This window comes from Phyllostomus discolor, chromosome 7, assembly GCF_004126475.2.
Source record: "Phyllostomus discolor isolate MPI-MPIP mPhyDis1 chromosome 7, mPhyDis1.pri.v3, whole genome shotgun sequence".
Classification (NCBI taxonomy): domain Eukaryota; kingdom Metazoa; phylum Chordata; class Mammalia; order Chiroptera; family Phyllostomidae; genus Phyllostomus; species Phyllostomus discolor.
Window position 1 is genome coordinate 9,678,917 of NC_040909.2, and position 18,142 is coordinate 9,697,058.

At 52.4% G+C, this 18,142-nt stretch overlaps 1 long non-coding RNA gene across 1 annotated transcript; it reads right to left on the reverse strand.

The window, feature by feature from the left end:
• Positions 1-8,140: 8,140 nt before the first annotated feature.
• On the reverse strand, positions 8,141-10,581 carry LOC118501557. Its single transcript, XR_004904178.1, has 2 exons — positions 10,398-10,581; positions 8,141-9,681 (listed from the first exon to the last, which is right to left on the reverse strand). It is a non-coding gene; the product is annotated as an uncharacterized LOC118501557 (long non-coding RNA).
• Between the last annotated feature and the right edge of the window lie 7,561 nt (positions 10,582-18,142).

Genomic DNA, 18,142 nt, shown 5'->3' on the forward strand with positions numbered 1-18,142 from the left:
TGCTATAACAATAATAATAGTTACTGCTATGAAAATAATAGTGTTAACCTCACAGGATGTGAAAACACCTTGTGTGGAGCTTAAAACGTTGCAGATGTGTAATACACTGGCTAAAACTAAGCAAACGCTGGGTTTAGCAAGATGTTTCTTTTTTAGGGTCATCCACCAGCTTTGTGTTGGTTTCCACCCACCTCCCAGTCAGGCTCCTTGGCCTCCGCCCTAAACCTGCTCCCTAATCCCATCCAGATGCGTGGAGAAAGCACAGAGCGCACATTCCCCAGGAGTGCAACCAGCAGCCCTGGCTGCTTCACTGACAAGAGCTGTTCCAACCCCACCCGGGGGGAGAAGGAGGGGTGAGGAGGGCTGGGGAGGGCAGGGGAAGGGAGCACTTCTTTACAGAGACTCCAGAAGTGAAGAGCTCAGTATCAGGGGCTTTACGGGCGCTGCCTCAGTCAAAGCCAGTATCCTTCCCTCTGTAAAGGCAAAGAAGGCCCTGGCTGGTGTGGCTCAGTGGTTGAGCGCCAGCCTGCAAATCAAAGGGTCCCTGGTTCAACTCCCAGTCAGGGCACATGCCTGGATTGTGGGCCAGGTCTCCAAGTAGGGGGTGCGTGAGAGGCAACCACACACTGATGTTTCTCTTTCTTTCTCTCTCCCTTCCCTTCTCTTAAAAAAAATGAAACAAAGATGAAGAAGGATGCTTTAAGATGGAATACATCCCTTGGCACCACGGCGGCCTGTGCACATATCCACGTGCTCAGAGGATGCTTTTAGGAATCATTTCTTCATGCTGGAAGTTTCTGCCTTGGCAGGAAAACAATATCTCTCCATCTCGGGACTCAGGTCAGTAAGTCTGGTGACCTGCAGATCCAGCGGGCTTGCAGCAACCCCTTGGATTTCAATCCAGAGGACAGGTCTGAGGGAGAGGGGGAGGGGGAGGGGAGGAGCCAGGCCCTGGAAGGTCTGTCTCTCTCGTGACTCTATTGACCTAGTCTCCCAGCCCCCAAACAATGCCTGACTCCTGGTCGGCATTCAACAAATATTTCCTAACTTCATATCAGGACAACTTTCAAACATCCTCAGGAGTGGCGGAATAAAGAAGGGACCCCTGTGCGTCCCCCACCCCGGAGCATCCGTCATGGACATGCCCACCCACCATGCCCCCACGTGACTAGGAAGCAGGCTCAGACATGGGGTCACCCACCTGTAAAAATACGGAAGGTGTCTCTAAATGGTAAAGATGCTGCAAAACCCATAAACCCACAACCCATTAACATACTCAAAAAATGCAATAATTCCTTTTTTCCCTGTGTGAATCCATTATATTTTTTGCCCTTTTCTTTTTGATTTTTTAATAGTTGATTTTATTATTGCGTTTTTTTCCATTGCCATGTATCTCCCTTATACCCTGTTCTACCTCCATCAACCCCCTGCCCCACCCCGCCCCCACCCCTGCAATTACCACACTTGGGGGGGGGGTGGAGGGGTTGAGCAAACAAGAAAAAGAACTCACGGACATGGAACAATAGTTCCTTAATATCATCCGACATCAAGTCAGTGTTCAAATGTCCCCAGTTGCCTCATTAATTTATTTTACAGTTTGTTAATTGAAACCAGCATCTTCGTACGATCCCTACATGTGTTCTGTTAATAAACATCCAAGCTCTCCCAATCCCTTTCAAGCTATTGTCATCAAATGCTTGGGGGCTGACCACGTCAGACTTCTTGGCCAGGCCCACACCCCCAGGGGGGTGAGTGAGAGAGCCCCGCACACACTGTGGACCGGACTTGTGTGACGTTGGGGCTGAAGGAGAGACAGGTCCCCGGCTGGAATGCTAGCTCAGCTTTAGCGAAGCGTCCTGCTCTTCCCCCGCCATGCCCATTGCACTGGCCCTCCCGAGACCCTCTGGTTCTTAAGCCCCCACCCCTCGATCATCTGCACATAGGACGCAGCTTGGATCGAAACAAATAAACAAACATGAAGGCTGAGAAGTGTAACACAATGCATGGATGTTCGTGGCTTTTGTTACTTTATCTGCTGTTCCAGATAAAATTTCCAAACACTCGCCCATCGGTGGACTCCTAAACTGGGTCCATCAAGAAGGCTGTGGAATGCCTGTCGCGCAAGAGGTCCTCGACACCAATCACAGGGACGCAGCTCCGTTTTGAAAGAAATCTTTTGCAAAGTCCTGAATTATTTCTTAGAGCGCAAGGCAGCAACCCCAGTGGTTTTTATTCTCTTCAGCAGTGGAATCGTTTTGGGAATAAAATTTTACCTACAACCCAAGTATATATATATAAAGTGAATGAAAACAGAGCTTGGTATGTGTGGGTTGGAGGGTGGAGGGAGAATACTACAGAGAATAACTTTTAGAAGAAGGGGCCTGACCAAACTTACTTTGCCAAGGGGTCAGCTCCGTCCCAGAGCAGGGCAGCGACCCACTCCTTACCCTGCCTCAGCTGCGGGGCCAACGGCCAACCCAGCTCTCCAGCGAGGACCTCCTACCGTCCTCCTTAAAGGCAAGTTCCGAATTTCAGGGAGGCTCCTTTTCTTTCTTTCTTTTTATTTTCAGGCAATCATTTTGGCAAGTGTACTGAGCTGCCATGATTTTGGAGATTTCAAGGTCCCAGGCGTCTCGGTTGGAGATTTCAAGGTCCCAGGCGTCTCGGGAGCGGCAGCTCCTTTGTTTTCTAGGACGGAGCCTGCTGGTTGACTCTTTGGCAGGTGACTAATCGCAGGGTGACTTTGAAGTCTGGTTACCGAGATGGGAATTGTAGAACGTGAGACGGTTACGTACGGGAAGGGCCCTGTGCTTGCGGGAAGGTGAGTCTTGAGTGCCTGGCTCCCTGAGCTGGAGAGTCACAGACAGGAGCAGTGGTGACCTCCTTGATGAAGAACAGTTACTGTGGTCCTGGCAGGGTAGCTCAGTTGGGTAGAGCACCGTCCTGATACGCCAAGGTTGTGGGTTCGATCCCCAGTCAGGGCACATACCCTCTCTCTTCCTCTCTCTAAAATCAATAAAATCAGTCACTAAATAAAATAGTTGCTGTGAACCAGTTTGCAATGGGTGTGTGACCCGGAAGGAGCTTGGGGGGTGAGAGGCACCGCAGATGTCTGGGCCACAGCTACACACCTAGGAACTCGGGGAGGTCTGCGTCCTAGCGGGACGCGGGCAGCGCCAGAGGGGCTGCGGGTAAGAGCTGCTGGCGGGGCTGGAGGCAGCCGTCCCTGGGTTCACATTATACGTCCCTGGGTTCACGTTATACATAAGCTCAGTGGAGAACGACGTTACTGTACGCAGCTCAGAGGCTTGACCAAGTGCCTCAGCTCAATCAACACTGGACTCATTTGGGACACAGAAAGCCTGTGTGTACTTTCAGCTCTATCCCTTCCTAGCTGAGTGACACCGGGGACATTACCTGACCTGCTGAGCTTCTGGGAATCAGTGGGTGCCCCCTACCAAGTTCACGGTGTGTTCTCCGGTCAGTGATCTCTCAGCTACTTGGCCACGCTGGCGTTGTGCTGCTCCTTCCCAGTGAAGACACTGAGCCCCGAGAGGAGTCGCCCACCCAGGCCCACCCACCAGGTGAGTGTCCCAGGAGAGCAGATCTGGACTGGGCTGCCTCTCACCTGTACCCTCCACCTGGACAAGTGAGAACCTCGAGGCTGAGAAAAACTGCACTCTAAAACAGCTGAGATCCAAATCCACGGAGAGAGAGAGCAGGGGAGGGGTTGCCTGGGGCCGGGGTGGGGATGGAGATTAACTGTAAATTGGCACGAGATCTTAGGGGGGCGGGGGGGGGGGGGGAACAAAAATGCTGTAAAACTGATTTATGGTGACAGCTGCTCAACTCCGTAAGTTCTCTCGAAAGTGTTGAATTGTACACTTGAATTTTATGACGTATATAAAATGCTCCTCGCCAAAGCTGTTAACAAAAACCCTGAGACTATAAAGCACTCATTTTCTTAGAAAGCTTTGTCTGTTTTACCAGCCGTATTTGGAAACAATTAGTATTAGCTTATTTCCCGTAAAATGTGTTCCTTGTAATTACTGATTGGGGGGGGGGAAGGGGAGGGTCCCCTTTCCTCTAATAGTAACCATTCGCAACGCAGTTGGTATCTGCTTCACTCTGTTCTCCTCCCCGAGAGACCCCAGACGTGATACTACGTGTAACTGTGGTACAGGGGTGGGGGACGCATGTCAAGCTCCCGCCCAGGGCAGGGTTAGAGGCTGGAAACTCCTGTATCCCCTTCTGTCAGAGGGTTTCAGGCTATTGGGGCAATTAGCAGCTTCACCTGAAAGCACCCACGCCCCTCCCGGTACTCAATAAATCAAGGCAATTAGCATTCTGAGTTCCATCTGGGGCTACTGAGCCGCAGGCCCTGGGCTGGGCAGCAGAGACCGTCCTCCTCGGGAGACCCGACCCTGCCCCGCCCCCAGGTCCCCGGGGTGGACTGGTCAGATCCTGGCCCTTCAGCAGACTGCACTGCGGCCCGCCGGGGTGTCAGCACAGCGAAGCGCTGTACCTCTGACTCTTGCATGGGATGGACAAGGAGGGGGGATTCCAGCAAGGCTGTCCGGTGAGTAAGGTGCTTGCAGGCGGGCCAGTGTGCAGTTTACAGCCAGTGCTTTGTGCTGGCTGATCCCACGCCTCCATTCGCTTAGAACTGGGGTGGAGAGAGCAGCTCTTCATGGCTGTTGTTTAAAGGAAGTGATGTTTGCGGTCTGGCGACATTGCACACTTTTCAGAGTGGCGTGGCCGTGCACTGGCCTGGTTGGCACCCGGGTGGAAACAGCCAGTTTACACGTTGCGTGCGGGATGGGACTTTTCGAGGGTTCGAATCCCCTCCACCTTGTGTCCGAACCCACTGTGGCTATCGGGAAAAGACGCCTCAGAGGCGTTTGGGGCCCTTTGTACCAGCCGTCTGAACGGGGTTCCTGCAAAAGCGGGGGGAGGAGGTTTGAGTGGGGTAGTTTGTTTGGGAGGCGACCTCAGAGAGCCCCAGGAGAGGAGTCGGGGAGTTACAGAGGCGAGGACAGACTCGGCAGCACGTCCACAAGCAGGGGACCCCTGGGGCGACCGAGACCTTGAGAAAGGAAGCTCTAGGAGACCCCGTAGGACAGATCCCCAAGCTGGACGGAGCTCCAGAATCTCCCGGAGCACTCTCAGACTTTCTGATTCAGTTGCTCTGAAGTGGGTGGAGCCCGAGCATTTGCCTTTCTGTCAAGTTCCCAGATGATGCCCATACGGCTGGTCCTGGGGCCGCGTTTCCAAAATAACAGCCAAGGGCTCTGGCTGGGCAGCTTGAGGGGGGGGTGATCTCCCTCTCACCCCCTGCCTTCTTCTCTCTCAAATCAACTAAAAACAAACAAACAAACAAAAACAGTGAAGAACATGCTTCAGAGCGGTCAGACCAAGGAGTGAGGAAGTGGGGCGTTTACCTACCAGTTCCCACCTCTCCTTGGCTGAAGGCTGCTCCTGGGGCAGGTAGCTCCCAGGTGCCCTGTGTACCAGTCTCAAAAGGCCCTGCAGCCAGAACGCACCCTCAGCCCAGAGGAACAGGCTCTTGTGGTAAGGAGCCGTGAGGCCGCACGGGAACAGGGTGCTGAGCCGCCCGCCCAGAGGTCCTGCCACAGCACCTCCGGGAACAGCGTCCCTGAGGCGAAATCACACCCCCTGAGCTGGACGCACGGGCACCGCAACCCCGTGCCACCAGAGTCCGTGCCAGCTGCTCTTGCAGTTGCAGCTGTGTGGCCTCGAACTAACCTCTCACCCTCTCTGGGCCCCCAGCCGGAAAGAGTTCTAAGGCCCCATCTGTCTCAAAAGTACCCCAGTTTTCTGACAACTCGATCCGAGTTATCACGCTCGGCCATGGCCTTCGAAACGCTCAGCACTGCTCGGAGCTCCAAGAAAGCGCCCACATTCGCTCTGCTGCCCCTGCCCGGTCCTCTTCCCCCCAAGGACTCGACCTGTGCCCGGATGAGCGCTGCCCCCAGAACACCAGGCAGTGTGCTCCAAAGCCCTCGGGATCCCTAGGGCGGCACCTGGGTGGGGCCTTCAGGCCCCTGGTCCCAGGTCCCAGGCTCACTGCCTTCCCTTTGAGTCCTTGGTAGGTGTGTCCGCATTAATGAGGTACTTAGTCTCAATCAAGGATGATAAGACTGTGCATTTTCTTCTAATGGGCTATGCAGTTAAAATAATAAGCCGCCTTATCTTTTCATTTGGGTTGGAATGATGTATCGCAGCAGACTCCACTGCTGCCCCGCCTCCAACCTGGGCAGCCCGGCCAGCACCACCGCCTGGTGGTGGAACGTGGTGGGCACCCGGGGGGGAAGGGCAGGCCTCCCAGAAGGGCGGTCTAGACTCTGCAGCGGGGAGAAGTTTGAGGTCTATTTGAAATGGACTCTTTCGTAGGGATCTGCTTTCTGTCTGGAAACTTTTCCCTTTGATATATTTAAATGTCATGATCACAAGTTTAGATGTGTGTGTGTGTGTGCATGTGAATCTATCACGCTTGGTATTCCACGCACCCAGCTAATCAGAGGGATTGATTATTTCACGAAACCAGAACAATCCTCAGTAATTCGTTTTCCAAATATTTATTTTCTCTCCTCCATTTGCTCATTTCCATCTTTGTGGGAGTCGTAGGAAAAAACGTCGACACTTCTTATTCTACCCTACATATTGTTTTCGCTCATTCTTTCCATCTCTTTATCCCTTTCTGGTCATTTCTGTGCGACAAATGGCCCAAATGGCCCCCGCAAGAATTCATTCTGCAGCTGAATCCACAACGTTCTTCAGCCCATCCACGGAGCGCTCTATTTAACAATGATATTCTTCATACCTATTATTTCTAATTAGTTGTCTTCATAAATGTTTATTCATACTTCCTAATCTCCCCGAGGATATTTATTATGCCTGTTCTAGGTTCTCGCTCTGTTTATCCCATTAGTTCTGCTCCTCCTGCGCAAGTTGCTCTGTTTGTTGGGTTTCTTAATAGCACATGCGCTCCTCAGATGTCTTCTAATTTATCCCCGAGAGGGCTCGCCCCACCCGCCTTGGGTCGGTCAGCTGGTGTAGCCAGTGCTGTCCACCTGGCTGGGGACAGAGAGCCCCGCTGTGCTCCTCCAGGGGCACCTCTCAGGGCAGAGCCCCTAGGTGGCTCTCTGGACTCACCCCACAGGTAAGCTTGCCCCTCGGGGTTGGGTTGGGGGACCCAACCACACACACGGTGACATTCACCGCCCTGATGACTCTCTGGGACTTCCCGCCTGCTTCCTGCCCTGCGGAAGACCGACCCAATGGGCAATCATCCACCCAAGGCAATAAGCGAGAGAAAAGGCTGCTAGAGAGCCACCCGAGGCCCCAGCCCTGCCACCGTTACCCCACACCAGGACCACACCCTCCCCCTGTCACTGTCCCAAGGTTTCCTCCCAGTTTCTATGTGGACCCCTGAGATCCAGCAACCTCGCTTTGGCACTTACGGCACTTCTAGGTTTGGAAATGGAGATGTAGCAGATGAGATTTGTTCAGATCCCCCCTTCCATTTCTGAGCCTCTGCTCCCTGCCCGCCAGGCCCTTCTCAGGGGTCTAACCCATGGCTTCCAACCCAGGGCCCTCCAGCACGAGACACGCTTATGGGAGTGAGCCAGAATTTCCTCAGGGCTTCCAGGATCTTCGAGTGAGGCCAGACCACCGGAAGGCCGATCTGGCCCCCACCCTCCCACTACCTACCCATTGGCCTCCAAAGCATTGCTTGGGAAGCTACTGTCTACCCAAGGAGGGCACAGCTCCTCTGGAATCTCGTACCCGAGAAACTCCTTAGAGTCAAGTACTAAACCCTTCCTTCCCCTTGAGAAACAGATAAATCGTGTTCTCTCTGGTGATGAGAATGAAATATAGATAACTGTCTCCTCCCCCCTTGCTGCCCGGGCTGTTACAACGTTCTGAGAAAGGGCCGAGGCGGGTTTTCGGCACCTGCACGGCACAGTCCTCCCCTCCCGTTTCTGTCTCATCAGTAGGGCTGTTGACCTTTTCGCTTGTCTCTCTCACTCACACCCTGATGGTGAAATAAAGGAAAGCCAGCCCGAGTTTAGAGATCCACAAAATAGAAAAGAAAAAGGAGGAGCAAAGAAAGTGGTTTTTCGTACTTCCCGGGACCTGCATTTTTGTTCAAAGCTTTCTTTTACCATCTTATTGTATGTGTTCCCGTTTCACGTCAACTCAGTTCCATGTGGGAGGAAGCTGAGTCTGTAGAAACACGCAAGATAAGAATACGTAAAGCCTGGGGGGGCGTGGCTTTGTGAAGAATCCCGTAACACAGGATGCTCTGCAGACGGCCGTCAATTACACTCAGCTGTAATGGAAGTCAAGGCCCACCAGTGAGGGGGAGCCCCCGGTTTGCAGCTGGTCACAGAGCTTACGTAAGAATAATGACGACACCCGCCATGGCCTGGTCTGGGGCTGGAGCAGACTCATTAACAGAAGGGAAGATGCCCCTGCTCACACATCTGTCCCTACTCGGGTCTACTTTCTTGTTCAACAAAGATGCAGCCATGCCTCCGTGAACAAGGTGCGCGCTTGTTAGGGGGTGAATTTGCAGAGTATCTCAGGCTGTTTTAATCCATCCACAGCAATGGCTGCCCGGAAGGTGGGGTGCCGGCGAGGGTGTAAACCAGCCCCTGGAGGGGGTCCCTGACCACACAAGCATTGACGGGGAGGGGCTCTCAGTCTCATGGACATTCCCACACCGGCTGGAGCCCTGTGATTGCCCCAGGTGTGTGCCGACAGGTTGAGATCCCTCGCTGGTTCACAGCTGGCCCCTAAAGGCTCACTTTCTCCCGCAGGTCCTCATGGAAGGCACTGTGCATCCTCTACGCCTCTTATCAGGGTTCTGGGGACAGGCCAGTAGATGAACGGCTGTGCAAAAATGGGTAAGAAACAAATGCCCTGGGCCACTGCAGAAATCACCGTCAGGGGAGGTGAATAGGACCAGGCAGCTGCCCTACCCCGGCTGTGGGGACTCCCCAGGGACTTCTTCACATGAGGTGTCTTCCTCCCCCGGGCTCAGGTGGGGGGACGCACCACGGAGAGGCCACGAGTGCAGGGTCTGTGTGCTCCACGCCCAGCTTCGCCCTCATTCAAGGCCAGTGGTCTGACCCTTTCATCTCTCTGGCCTCTCTTCTCTCCCATCTGGGAAGTAGGAATCGAACCCCTGCACGGAAGGCTTGAGGACATGGGGAGAGATGGTGAAGGATTCTAGGCTTCTCGAGAGCGGTCCATAACAATAAATCCTCCTCGCTGCTTTAAATGAGTGATAGGGGAGGTGATGAATCAAATCCCACGAAGCCACTGCGCATCAGATTCTGAACTAACTCAGTGCCCAGGGAGGACTCCCTGCTGGGGGAATTACTTCATAAACCGGAGGATCCTTTTGAAACACAATCATTCACTCCTTATTGCTCTGTTCTGTTGGTTTATAATCTGGCACTCTGCTTCTCCTGGGAGACAGGCGGTCGGGTTGTACCCCGTCTGAGGACATGGGTCCACGGTTGCCGCAGAAACGCGTCGTGCGGAGGGCCAGCCAGCGTGCCTCGGAGGTCGTGCTCAGAACCCAACATCAAATGATCCTGGCTCAGACCCCGGCTCCGTCTCTTTCTAGCTGAGCCTCAGCTTCCATATCTGTGAAGGGGGGAGAATACCCACCACACAGGGCTGATATGAGCATTAAGGCAGTAATGCAAGATAAGCACTTCAGGCAGTGTTCAGTCCACAGTAAGCGCTCCCCAAATGATGGCAGTGTTATTATTAGAGCGTAGGGCCCCCCATAGCCCCCCACCCTCTCTCTTTCTCTCTCACACACCCACAAGTACACACTGTCACACACATATATACACACACCAGGGCCAGAACTATGGAGAAGCAAGCTAGGAGTCTAGGATGCAAAATGTAAGAAGGCACACACCCACACATCTGCTCAAATGTGAGAGTGAGTACCTTAAATTCTGTGACCTACCACCCCGCCTGCCTTACTCTTGTCTTCCCACACACACCCACACACACCACCCTCATTCATGCACATGGCTTCAAATGAGAAAACTGAGGCCTAAAGAAATGCAAGGCACCTGGATGTTACAGCTAGTGCGTGGCCACACTGAAGAGTCCAGCCAGACCCTCCCCCGTCCGCCCTCCCCCCACTGCCCTCCCGTGTCTAGTGAAGGGATTCGGAAAGGGCAACAACTCCGGGCATTTTAGCCACATGCCTGCAGTCATGCCTGTAACTCACAGAGGGGAGAGGTGGCCACTTCCTGTGCACCCAGGAAGCTTTCATCCCACCTAGATTCTCCCACTGTCTGTGAACACTGCTGACCTGGCTTTGGAGGCTGACCCCACCTTACCTTGAGCAGGACCAGCGTTCAAGGGGGACGCAGTGGGAGGGCCCGCTGGTCACTTACACAGGGCCACTCTGATGGGTTGGTGTCTGTGTCTCACTGGTGGTTACTTTAAGACCAGCCTGTGTAAAAAGAAGTTTCCAGAGGCCACGGAGTAATGACTCACCCTCAATAAGGCCACAAAGTCAAATTCAACCTCAGAGCTTCTGTTCTTGACCCTCACACCCACAGCCCGACCCCACGGCCCCTAGCACTGCCCACCCTGGAGAAACGATCTACCCAGCTGACAGCCCTTTGAAAAGTTAACGTCCAGGGGTGCCTAGGTGCCCCCCATTTCCAGGTCTGCTCAGCACAGGGTCGGCAGGCCTTGGCGTCAGCTCCACCGTGCGCTGGGGTCGACACAGGGGAATGTGAGCCACTCCGGACTACCAGCTGGAGACATCAGGGCTTCGTCGTGCTCTGACCAAACCTCGGACCGCCCGTCCCTGCCAGGTGTCCTGAGGACCTCCCACTACCAGGCCAGGTGGGACTGGGTTCAGTTGTGAAGACCCTGTGCCCCTCGTTCCTCCTCCTCCTCCCCCCACCGCCACCCTGCCCCCCTCCCTGGCACACACACAGCCCTGGCTCTTGGCAACATCCTTTCCTCCACACTCGACCTCAAGTTCAGACCCATCCTGGGTCTCCTCCGGTTGGTTGTCTTGCTTCAACTTCCGACAAAAGCTGACCCTGAGACACAGACCTGAGTGAGATAGCCATGGGGGAGGTCATCTGAGGAAACGGTGAGGAAGTCAGGAAAGGAGGCAAGAGGGAAAGAAGAGCCTAGAATGGGGAGGCTAATGAGCAGGGGGTTATGACCTTGGGCAAGAACCCTGTGAGACGGCAGAGAACACAAACCTCAAAACTCACCAACCGAGGGCTAAGACAGCTGATCATCTACCCGCTCCCAGCTGCCTGGGCTGAGGGCTGATCTTGGGAGTTAACTCTCCACCACGTCCACCTGGCTGTGTCCTGGCCATGACCTCTGTGGCCCAGAGAGTCCTGCAGCCCAGGGGTGCAGGGGCACAAGGGAAGAAGGCATTAGGGTATTCAGAAACCGTCAACTGAAGCGACAGATGCCCTCTGGGGGGGGTACACGGGACACGGCTTCAGAGCCAGCAGCGTCTGCAGCCAGGGACAGACTTTCTGAACTGGCCAAGTTTTTCTCCAGACGTTTAAAGGCACTTTCCACCCCACCTGTCCACCACCCTGGCCTTGATTTCCTCGCTGAGAAAGTGAGAGACCGAGAAAGGAGAAAGTATGAACGTCAGACACAGTGGCGGTCTGAAAATTCCCCCCCATGCTTCACCCATAGCGCCTCCGCTGTAACAGACCAGGCTTCTGCCTTTGGCTGGGCTCCCCAGAATGCACCCCGAGATGAACACTGGTGTGTGCTGGAGATTTATCAAGGACATGCCCCCAAGGGAGACTCATGAGGTGAAGCAGCAGGAGCAGGAGAGAAAGCCAAGGAAAGTCTGAGCAGCAGGGGTGGCCTGGGCCTGACCCCACGGGGAGCTCCAGAGTGTGCCTTCCACCCCAGAGCTGGCCTGGGCTCTCAGCTTCCCCTACTGACAAACTACTGGGGAGGGCCACTCTGGGAGGATGTAGTTTCCCAGGCCTTCTGGTTTCCCACCAGTGCGGGCAAAGTGGGCTCCACGACCCCAGCGGCAGTGCCCACCATTGGCATCGAAAGTGCCCCTGAGCGTGGGAAGGGGCTTAAGGGGGTTTGCATGGGGCACCGATGCTATCTGCCACAGCCTCCAGAGAAACTTCCACTGGAACAAGTTCCAATGTTGGAAAACGGCTGGACTCCAGCGGACTAGAAGAGCCCTTGAGAGTTGTTTGTTGGTTTTTGTTTCCCTCCCAGTTCTGGACGTTTGTAATTCTTCGGCACAGAGTGGCAGGCCCGCGCTGGGGACAAGGGTCCTAAATGATCCCATTAGGGTTGGAAACAGTCCCAAAGTCACACCTGAAGAGTGCTTGCAGCAAAGGCCCAAACACAGCTGGTGGCAGCAATTGTCAGGTCAGAAAATCTAGTCGCAAGAAGAGAAGAAGGACTGAGACTCGCCCATCAGAGACGACGCAGGAAAGAAGGCATTGCAACTTCCCCTCCCCCCCCCCCCCCCCCCCCCCCCCGGCCTTCTCTAGAGGTTTTGGCTGGGAACAGGAACTGAGAAGGTGCCGACTCCCGCGTTGCAAAATGCTCTCCATCGATGCTATATAATTGCATTGCATTTCCATTCAATAATTCTTCAGAATAAACCTTAAAATATGCAAAATGAGAAATAAAAATGTAATTGAAAGCTGCTAAAAGTATCTTGAAAAAAGATATATCTAATCCTCTCCCTTCTGGGTACCACTTTGAAGTTGGCTAAATTTTCTTGATTCTTAAAAAAGATAAACTAGAAAAAGGATGTATGGCAGAATCCTCTAGACAATCAAAATATTTATCTTAAAATGTAAAACATTTGTGAGTTCACCATTTCACACATATTTATCCCTAAAGTACTGTCATATTCCAGGACATGGTCATATTTCCTTTAAAAGAATAAAAAAAAGCCCTGGCTGGCGTAGCTCAGTGGATTGAGTGCGGGCTGCGAACCAAAGTGTCGCAGGTTCGATTCCCAGTCAGGGTACAGGTTTGGGTTGCAGGTCATGACCCCCAGCAACAGCACATTGATGTTTCTCTCTCTCTCCTTTCTCCCTCCCTTCTCTAAAAATAAATAAATAAAATCTTTTTAAAAAATTTTTTAAAAAGAATAAAAAAAGGGAAGGTTTTGGAGCCAATGTTGGAAATATCAGTTTTTCAGTCTCCGGATGCGCTTTATCACCAGCAATCAGACCAATATCAGAGGCGCATGTGCGTTCTGACCGTGCATAAAAAGGGAACCTGTTCTTTCTGCATTGCCAACAGCAGAAAACGCGTTCAAGATCGAATGGGATGTCAAAACCAATGAAGTTCTTGCTCTTGCTCACAACTATGGGTAAGCAACAGCCAGAGCCTGTCAGGAGTGAGATCCTGCTGACACTAACTCCACTCGCCCGTTCAGTAACGGGCAGAGGGTCCCCTGGGAGCCGGCGTCACCCTGCACGCTGGGAACACCGTGGTGAGCAGACCTCCGAGAGGCCTTCCGATGCTGAAATAGCAGGCCCATCGTTTCCTGAATCGGGAATACGTCTCGGAAAAGATGTTTCCATTTTGAATACTCTGCTGCTCTGATAAAAAAAAATGTTCTCCCAGCTTCCCAAAAGGAGAAGTAACTTGGGGAAACCAATCAGTGGTCGCTTCACACATTGTTACAGTAACAGAAAAACTAGTAGGTTCTTAATGAAGGCGGAGGGAGGGTGGGAGAGCAGCCGGCAAACAGAGGCCCGCACGGCTGGATGCGGAAGGGACAAGTCCCCTTGTCTGCCGTGCTGTCCGAGACCCCCTCCGTGAGGGCAGCGTCTGCAGGTGAAGGCGGCGTTTCACCCGGGAGGCCCAGCTCCACGCGCTTCCTGCCTGGGAAACAGGCCAGCATGCACCCACGTGGCGTGAGGGAGATTTAACATCAGCCACGGTGAGGGAGGGACGGGCTAGGTGTCCCTGTCCTGAAAAGGCGGGAGCTGAGCTGCAGCGTGGGGAGGGGAAGCAGCGTGGGGAGGGGAGGCACTGTGGGGAGGGGAGGCAGCGTTGCCTCGAGTCCCAGAGATGTGTGGTGGCCGACCCTTTAGCCCCGGTTCACTTTTAACTCCTAAAAAGGGGTCTGGGCGTGTCCAGTCCATTTACCACCCATCTTTTTTTTGTTTTTTTTAAACCACTACTATACCTTAAATGACACAAGGCAGTCATGTTAATTGGGAGAAGAAAAGGAAGCGGGAGGAGGAGGAAGATGAGAAACAGGGGAGAGAAGTAAAGGAAGACGCAGAAGCAGCACCAAGGAGCACCTGCTGGGTCTCCACCACCCGCGGGCCATCCCGTCTCGTGTGAATGCAGAACAGGCTACGTAACCGGACGGGCTCAGGCGGGCCCAGAGGCCGTCCTTTCAAACTCAGAGACCAGACGTAACCACGCAGGGTAATCTGATCGTAAATTCCTAACTGGACAGGCCGTGGCGAGCAGTCACGTCTCAGGCCTATCGCTTCCTCAGCAAAGGTCAATCTTGACCTCAAGTGAGCCCTGTCCATTGTTCTAATGTATCTAGAATAGCATGCTTTTGAAATGTCAGAGTCATTCTCTTTCCCAGGCCCCTGGAAGGCACAACTGCTGGCACCAGATGCAAGACCTTGAAACTCCTCCTGGTCAGCCTGTGGCCTGCCCACCATCCTTACGTGCCGTGTCGTGACTCCCCTACACCTACCTGCACCCACCAGCACCCGCCAGCACCCGCCAGCACCCGCCAGTGTAAAGACAGCACGTCTCTCCATTTTGCTTTTCATCCAATCCTAGAGATTTCTCCACTTAACTTTCTCCCACCACCTCAATCTTACCACTCATAGATTTCATATAACTTTCCTTACCTTTTTCTCCTTCAATTCTAAATGTATAAAATAAGCTACAAAACAGCTATTCTCCGGGCAGGTCCTCAAATCTTGGCTCAGATAAATTCTTATAAAGCTTTCTACAAATTTGGACATTCTTTCATCAGCATTCAACAGCGATAATGTAGCCCCTCAGGGCACAAAAATTGGTCCTTATTAGGAGAAAAACTTAACTCTGCATGTACATAAAGCATAGCTATTTGTCCGTGCAATACATGAACAGATAAATATACAGTATATCTGTAGTATTAAAATTTTACTAGGAAACAAAATTAGGGGGAAAAACAGTTAAAAAGGGCTCCAGGGATAGAGGGGTAATAATTTTTTTCAAGTTGAGAAATACTGCGACGGAGACCAATCTTCACACATCAGTAGCTATCTGCACAAATTTTCCCAGCAGGCTCTGCTTTCTTTTACAAAACAAATGGCACTGTGTGTGCATGTTGTACATTTCCATGTCATTATTATTCATGTTACTGAATAACAACATGATATTATTCACAGTAACATTGTATACCATGAACAAAGCATTTTACATATTGTATCTGATGTGATTTGTGTCCATGTTTCAGTTGAAGAGACAGGTTTAGAAAGGTGCAGAAACCTGCCTCAAAATCTCTTAGGACTTTGAGCCAAGATTTGAATCCATGTCTTAAGATCCTGGGTTTACCTTGCTCTTTTTTTCTAGCCCCTTGATTACAATGCTTAGTTCATTTATTTTCCTTTTTAGTTTTCTACTAGAAGCTATACATTTTCCTCAGATGCCCCTTAGGCTGCATCCCAAGGTGTGTTTAGGTTTTCCATCAGACAGACACAAGAAGATCTTCCTTGAATTTGCAAACTTGTCCCCTCAATGGGTGACTGAGGAAAAGGACTTCATTAGGCCTGCAGAACATTCCTTTCCATGTGACCTGGTGGCTTCTTAGGTGATACTGACAACCTGTCCCTACGTAGGCCTTCAATAGATTTCTAGCCCTGGGTCTGGCAGCAGGAGGCTGTCACAGGCACACCCTCCCAGGTGAACTCCTTTACCTTGACCTTGTTCCAGACCCCAAGCCCAGTCTCCGTACTCAGAGGTCCTGTTCACAGAGTGAGCGCAGTGGGAACCGAGGGGCTAACTGTTGATTTAAATCAGCAGCAGGCCACCGGCAGCAAACAGACCTTGAGGAGAAATGACAGTAAGAAACATTTCTAGTTTTTGCCACGAATGCCATCATAGTTTTTGTTTTGATCTTTTGAAAAGGAGAAGGTGGAAAATTCCCACCCACCCAAGCCCTGCCGGCCACAGGGTGGATGGAGAGCATGTGTGTGTGCAGGCAGGCACGTGGGGCCCAGCAGCAGAGGGTCTGCACAGAACCAGCCCGGCCTCCTGGAACCCTGCGACCTGTAGAGTGCCCAGAAAGAGGCTCCACGCACACTGCGACCCTCCCTTGATAAGCCACTCCAAGGACGTGGGCAGTCTCCCTCCACCGCAGCTGTGCCTGGAGTTGGCCTGGTGCCTTCTCGGAGCCTTTTCCCACCGCCTGCACTACGGGCCACTGTTTGAGCCATCAGCCCAGGTCAGGCTCTGCTCTTCCAGGGAGAACAGTGCAGGAAAGCAGTCTGCTGTCTTGTAAAACTTGTTCAGCCAGGAACTTGGCTACAAGGGTTGCTATGGCAACCTGAGCAGGTGCTCCCGGAGAAAGCTGCGTTTCCTGCTGAAGTGGGGGGGGGGGGGATCTGTGTGTGCACATGGGTGTGTGCAGCACAGAGGCAAAGAATGGCATTTACTGCTAAGAGAGGGCTAGCTGCTCCACCTACGACCCTGAGACCACCCCATAAGCCATGTCCCTTGTTCCCCGGTGAGTGGACCCCGGACACCACGGCAGCGTCAGGACAGCATGGAGCTAATCCTTTTCCAACGGTCTGGATGAGATCCACGCTGTGGAACTCTCCCCCTCAAAGTGAGTCTCCCCCAAACTTTATGGGAGCACAGTTTCTTCCTCATCTCTCAAGCCAGCGGACCCCCAGGTATCCGTAGATGGATGAGACACCGTGACTGTCAACTCGGAAATGTTAATGGCAGGTGACAGGTGTGCTGTGACTGCCTATGGGAATCGGGTGTACCTTTGAATGTCAGTTGACTTCATCTTTTTGAAATTAAGTCCAGAATTTCTACAAGGTGTATCACCAGACATGAATTAGAGTTTTTGAATCTCATGTAGTGCACTCAGACTTTGTAAGAAGTTCTGCATCCTCACACCTATTTACGTAATTCAAGCGTTGTGTATACTTTGAGTAGTATTTACTTAATAAACTATTTTAAACTCTCGGATATAAAATGTATCCCATGTAACTGAAAAAATGCAAAAGTGTTAATATTAGGTTTTTTTAGAGGCAAAATGAAACTCTACACAGATCCTCATCCTCTCAGGTATTAACACCAAGAGATGGACTAGGTGCTGATTAGGTACTTAGCTCTTTCTAAGTGTCATGTGTGTTCTTATTCACTGAATCCTATCAATCACAGCACAAAGTACACATTACTATTATTATCTCCATCTTACAGAAAAGGAAATGCAGACACAGAGAGAAGCCCCTGGCAGTACTGGAGACCTCGGGATGCACACTGGGTGCTCTGGCCACCGCCCTGTCCCATAACCCTCCCTGGGGTCCTCCCCAGACCCGGTCTGCCCTGGGGTGGGGCAGGGGGTGGAGATCCCTGCTCAGAGCCCACCCTAGAGCACTCTTCTCTGTTGTTCCCCCCCCCCCAGCTCTCTGGCTCTCCCCTCTTCACCCCTCCTGTAGGTCTTACTTCCTTTGGGGCAGGAAAACAAATTCTTTTAACATCCCACATTCCCTCAGAAACTATTGTTTCGGGTATGAACTTTGGGCGGCCAGGGTTCGAAGGGTCTACAATTTTGAAAGTCTTATCTCTCAAAGTCACGGCCTCTGCCACGAGCTTCAAAAGTCTGTTTCCAAACCCAGAGCTGAGCATTGGCTCGTGTCTATCTCCACGTCTCAGTCTGCGCCCGAGGAGAGAAGCCTCCGCCTCGTGGGTTAATTTTTAGCGGAGGAAGGACCGTAGGTTAAAACGAATGAGTAAGAATGAAGGTACTTTAGCCCTGACTGGCGTAGCTCAGTGGATTGAGCGCCAGCTGCGAACCAAAGCGTCACAGGTTCGATTCCCAGTCAGGGCACATGCCTGGGTTGCA